The 5,245-nt window shown below is 42.5% G+C and overlaps 1 pseudogene across 1 annotated transcript; it reads left to right on the forward strand.

Annotated features, from left to right (window-relative positions):
• The first annotated feature begins 245 nt into the window (after window positions 1-245).
• LOC105981059 lies at window positions 246-1,427 on the forward strand (annotated as a pseudogene). Its single transcript, XR_001174780.1, has one exon. The product of XR_001174780.1 is annotated as a pyruvate dehydrogenase E1 component subunit beta, mitochondrial pseudogene (transcript).
• Window positions 1,428-5,245: the final 3,818 nt, after the last annotated feature.

Consider the following 5,245-nt stretch of genomic DNA (forward strand, 5'->3'; position numbering starts at 1 on the left):
TGGGCCTGGGCGCTGTCCCTCAGTTCTTCAGCTCAAGGCTAGTGCTCTACCACTTGAGCCACAGCGCCACTTCCGGCTTTTTTCTTTTTGCTTATGTGGTGCTGAGGAATGGAACCCAGGGCCTCAGGCATGCAAGGCAAGCGCTCTACCACTGAGCCACCTTCCCAGCCCAGAATTGTTTTTCTAAGCTACGCTTTCTAATTATTTGTAGCTATAGAAAAATGCCACTGAATTAGGAGGCGGCTAGAGGACACGGACAGGATGGCGGCAGTGTCTGGGCTCATGAGGAGACCCCTTCAGCAGGTTTCCGGGCTGCTGAAGAGGCGCTTTCATAGAAACGCACGGGCAGCGCTGCAGCTGACAGTTCGAGAAGCTATGAATCAAGGTATGGATGAGGAGCTAGAAAGAGATGAGAAGGTATTTCCGCTTGGAGAAGAAGTTGCCCGGTGTGACGGGGCATACAAGGTTAGTCGAGGCCTGTGGAAAAAATATGGAGATAAGAGGATCATAGACACTCCGATATCTGAGATGAGTTTTGCTGGAATTGCAGTTGGTGCAGCTATGGCTGGGTTGCGGCCCATTTGTGAATTTATGACCTTCAATTTCTCTATGCAAGCCATTGACCAGGTTAATAAACTCAGCTGCCAAGACCTACTACATGTCTGCAGGCCTCCAGCCAGCCTGTGCCCATAGTATTCAGGGGACCTAATGGTGCCTCAGAAGGTGTGGCTGCCCAACACTCACAGTGCTTTGTTGCATGGTATGGGCACTGCCCAGGCTTAAAGGTGGTCAGCCCCTGGAATTCAGAGGATGCAAAAGGACTTATTAAGTCAGCCATTCAGGATAACAATCCAGTGGTGATGCTAGAGAATGAATTGATGTATGGAGTTTCCTTTGAACTTCCTGCAGAAGCTCAGTCCAAAGATTTTCTGATTCCCATTGGAAAAGCCAAAATAGAAAGGCAAGGGACACATAACCGTAGTTGCCCATTCGAGACCTGTAGGCCACTGCTTAGAAGCTGCGACTGTACTATCTAAAGAGGGAATTGAATGTGAGGTAATTAATATGTGTGCTATCAGACCAATGGACATTGATGCCACAGAAGCCAGTGTCATGAAGACAAATCATCTTGTAACTGTGGAAGGAGGCTGGCCACAGTTTGGAGTAGGAGCTGAAATTTGCACCAGGATCATGGAAGGACCTGCATTCAATTTCCTGGATGCTTCTGCTGTTCAGTGCCTTACGCTAAGATTCTAGAAGACCACTCTGTACCTCAAGTCAAAGACATCATATTGGCTATAAAGAAAACACTGAATATCTAGCTTGGACTTGAATATCAAGTCATTGGGATTTATTTAAAACACGTGGCTGGAGCTCCATCTGGATTGTACTTGTAAGACCTTACTATTCAGAAAGTAATCTCTAAAGCAAAAAAAAAAGAAAAGAAAAAAGAAAAATGCCACTGATTTTTGTACCCACATCCTACAACTTTGTTGGATTATACTGTTATATTACTATTGTCATTATCATTACAATGCTAGAGATCAAACCTAGAACTCAGTGTGTGGTAAACAATCCTATCTCTGAGATAGGAACTCTAATCTGCTACCCCCCAGGCTAGCTTCAAACCAGGATCCTCCTGTGTTGGTCTTCCTAGTACCTACAACTATAGGTATAAGCCACCTCATCTGGCTTCTTAACTTTCCATGCTGGCCAGGATTCTCAGTAATATTCATTGGAAGCAGTCGTTGTAAACACTTTGTTCCTTTTTTTTTAAGGAATGTATTCAACATTTTCCCATTAAAAATGGTCAATTTTGAATTAACAAGTCTAATGATCTAATGTACAACATGAGGACTAGGATTAATAATAGTGTATGGTATTCAGAAGTTTTGATAAATGAGTAGATTATTGCTGCTCTTGGCACAGGAGAAAAGTTCTGTACGCCAAGAATATTCTTAATAATCTTATGAAGATATCTCCATCAAATAGTGAATAGTGGGCTGGGGAGGTGGCTCAGTGGTAGAGTGCTTGCCTTGCATACATGAGGCCCTGGGTTTGATTCCTCAGCACCACATAAGTAGTAAAAGTTGGAAGTGGCGCTGTGGTTCAAGTAGTAGAGTGCTAGCCTTGAGCTGAAGAGCTGAGGGACAGCGCCCAGGCCCAGAGTTCAGACCCCACAACCGACCAAAAAAAAAAAAAAAATAGTGCATAGCTATCAAAGAGTCTACAAGTAGATGAATAAAAGTCAATGGCAAAGAATCCACACAAGAAAATAAAACATCCCTAATTTTAATAGGTACATGAATAAAGTCCCTAAAATTCAATTCTCAAATGAGGAAATGCAACCAGAAATAAAGTCCAAAGTGGACACCATACTTCAGAAACAGTTTAACAGTTAAAAGCCTCAAACTAGCCATTGTATTTCATCTAAGTAATTGTACTACAAAAATAATCTACAATAATATGTTTTGGTTTTTTTGGTTTTTTTTGGGTCCGGTCATGGGGCCTGAACTCTGGGCCTGGGCGCTGTCCCTCAGCTCTTCAGCTCAAGGCTAGCACTCTACCACTTGAGCTACAGCACGACTTCCGGCTTTTTTCTTATGTGGTGCTGAGGAATCGAACCCAGGGCCTCAGGCATGCAAGGCAAGGGCTCTACCACTGAGCCAACTTCCCAGCCCTACAATAATATGTTTTGGAAGAGAAAGCTTTATTTCTCTAACTTAACTGTAGTTAGACTTCTCTTCTTATCCACAAGATGTTTGTTACTGCTACTCTTGCTTGCTACAAGGCTAAAGTGGGAGGAATTAGAGAGACAGAATCCAGAATCTGTGCATTCAGAATTAGCATACTTGTTAGAGAATTACAGGACATTAGATGTCTACATGCTATTTGATTTCTCCCAGACACTGGGTGAAAGGGACATGCCTATTGCAGTAACCATGCCCACACCTGATCAAAACACACAACAAAATCCTCAGATAATCACAGTGGCTAAAATGCCAAGGTCTTCATTCTAATCCTCTACTAATTTAACAAAAAAAATGGAACAGGAACATTTAATAAGAGGATAATGACTCAGATATAGTTATTCTTATAAAGTTTTGGCTCCTATAGGAAATGTGAGACTTCAAGTCAAATGACCACAAAAGATTATTAGCTGAAGACTGAAAAGATCTCAGTTTACCCACTCAGATTCTAGGCCACTTTAAGGCACAGAAGTTCCCTATTTGGGTAGTCCCCTCCACAATAAATCTTCAGTATCTATGATTTTTTTTCCTGAGCCACTGTGTCACAGAACTTGGAAGGTCCCTGGCTATCCATCAAAAAGCACTAATGCACCAGGCTGCCACCTATCATCCAGAAAGCCTTTCACCACCACCACCAGGCCACTTCTCATTCCTCTGTGGAATGCACTCAGCTGGATCAGCCTCTAATACATCAACGTGATTTCAACTGAACTGCAGAGCTAAATACCAGAGGAGTGGGGCACTTGGAGAAGAGAAGAAAGAGAACGAAATAACTATCATTACCTCCCTAAACTTCAACAACTACGAAAGAGCTCTCGTCCCAAGAAGTCCAGATCCCCAATTTCAGACGATGTAATGGCAGCCAGCTCTGTAGAACAGAAGGAGACACTTGTCTGCTGATAAGATTTCTTTCCACCCCTCAGACTGAACAGGTGGAAATGATCCTGTGGCATCAGTCTAGGCCAAAGTTTCAACCACTGACCTCATAGTCAATTTAAGCTGAAAGCAGTACTTTGTAGACTCCAATTCAAATCTTACTGAAAGTCAGTAAACGATAGACTCCTCTTCTAGAAAAATGTGATTTCATACATGCATATCCTCCATGATTGCTATACTTTGGATCTTGAATAGTCCCCAGAGGAGTTGAAGGCTTGGTACTCAGCCCATGACACTATTGGGAGATGGTGGAATCTTTAAGAGTTATGGCCTATTTGGAGGAAGTTAGGTCATTGGGGGTGGGGCCTTAACAAGGCTATACACCTTCCTGTTTCTTTCTTTGCTTCCTTGCTACCATGAGCTGAGCAGCTTCCCCTGCCATGAGCTGTCCCCGCTCCATGCCCTCCTCCAGTGTTCTAACTGACTTGCCACAGGCCCAAATCAACAGGGCCATGCAACCCAGCCAAATAAACCTTGCCTCCATATATTTATTCCTCCATATTTATTCCAGGCATTTTTCTCACAGTGATGGAAGGTTGAACAGTTCAATAATATATAGTATCAGTGGAGCCCAAGGACCACCAGAGGCTGGCGCACAGAAGCTATAGGCCAAGGTTCTTGTCCCCAGGCTTTCATGCCCCCATTCTGTGTCTGTGTAGACCTTATCAATGAAGCACAGAGTTGTATTCTACTAAACTCAGAAGTGATCTTACAACTTTCCCCAGCACTAAAAGTTTCCCCTTACACACACTTAATGTCAGAAGGCCTTTGGATAAAACAATTTTGTCACTTTGGCTATAAACATTCTTGGTTTAAAATATATATATTTTCTAGGGCTGGGAAGGTGGCTCAGTGGTAGAATGCTTGCCTTGCATGCATGAGGACCTGGGTTCGATTCCTTAGCACTACATAAGCAAAAAAAGCCGGAAGTGGTGCTGTGGCTCAAGTGGTAGAGTGCTAGCCTTGAGCTGAAGAGCTGAGGGACAGCGCCCAGGCCCAGAGTTCAGGTCCCACGACCGGACCCCAAAAAAATATATATATATATTATATACATTTTTTAAGAGACCCCTCTTAGTCTCATGTCCTCCTCTGTGAATCTGTATGGCTCTGTCACAATGTAGGAACATACTTTTGTGCTAAGGAAAAAGAAAACCACCTATGATATATATTTTTTAAGTCAAAATTATAAAACACTTTTTAAATGGTATTCTAGATGCATTTTTCAACTAAAAAGTCATAACATCATTTCCCAAGCCAGAAGCATCATTATGCTCATTTCACAGGTGGGAAATTGGGAATTACAGAGAGGTTAATAGCTGTGTCTAAAGCACACAGCACGCCTTCCTTGGAAGAAGCCAGAAACACAGGTATCGTCCAAGTCTCATACTGTTCTGTGATCAGCCAAACTTTCCTGAGCAAGTTTGGCTTGGCCTAATTGGCATTCAATTTTAAAAAATGTCTTTCATTAAAAATATAATTTGAAGAACTGGGTAATTGACTCACATTTGATTAAGGCAGATTCTATTGGATTAACATGATTAATAGATAAAATTATAACC

This window comes from Dipodomys ordii, unplaced genomic scaffold, assembly GCF_000151885.1.
Source record: "Dipodomys ordii isolate 6190 unplaced genomic scaffold, Dord_2.0 Scaffold11, whole genome shotgun sequence".
Classification (NCBI taxonomy): domain Eukaryota; kingdom Metazoa; phylum Chordata; class Mammalia; order Rodentia; family Heteromyidae; genus Dipodomys; species Dipodomys ordii.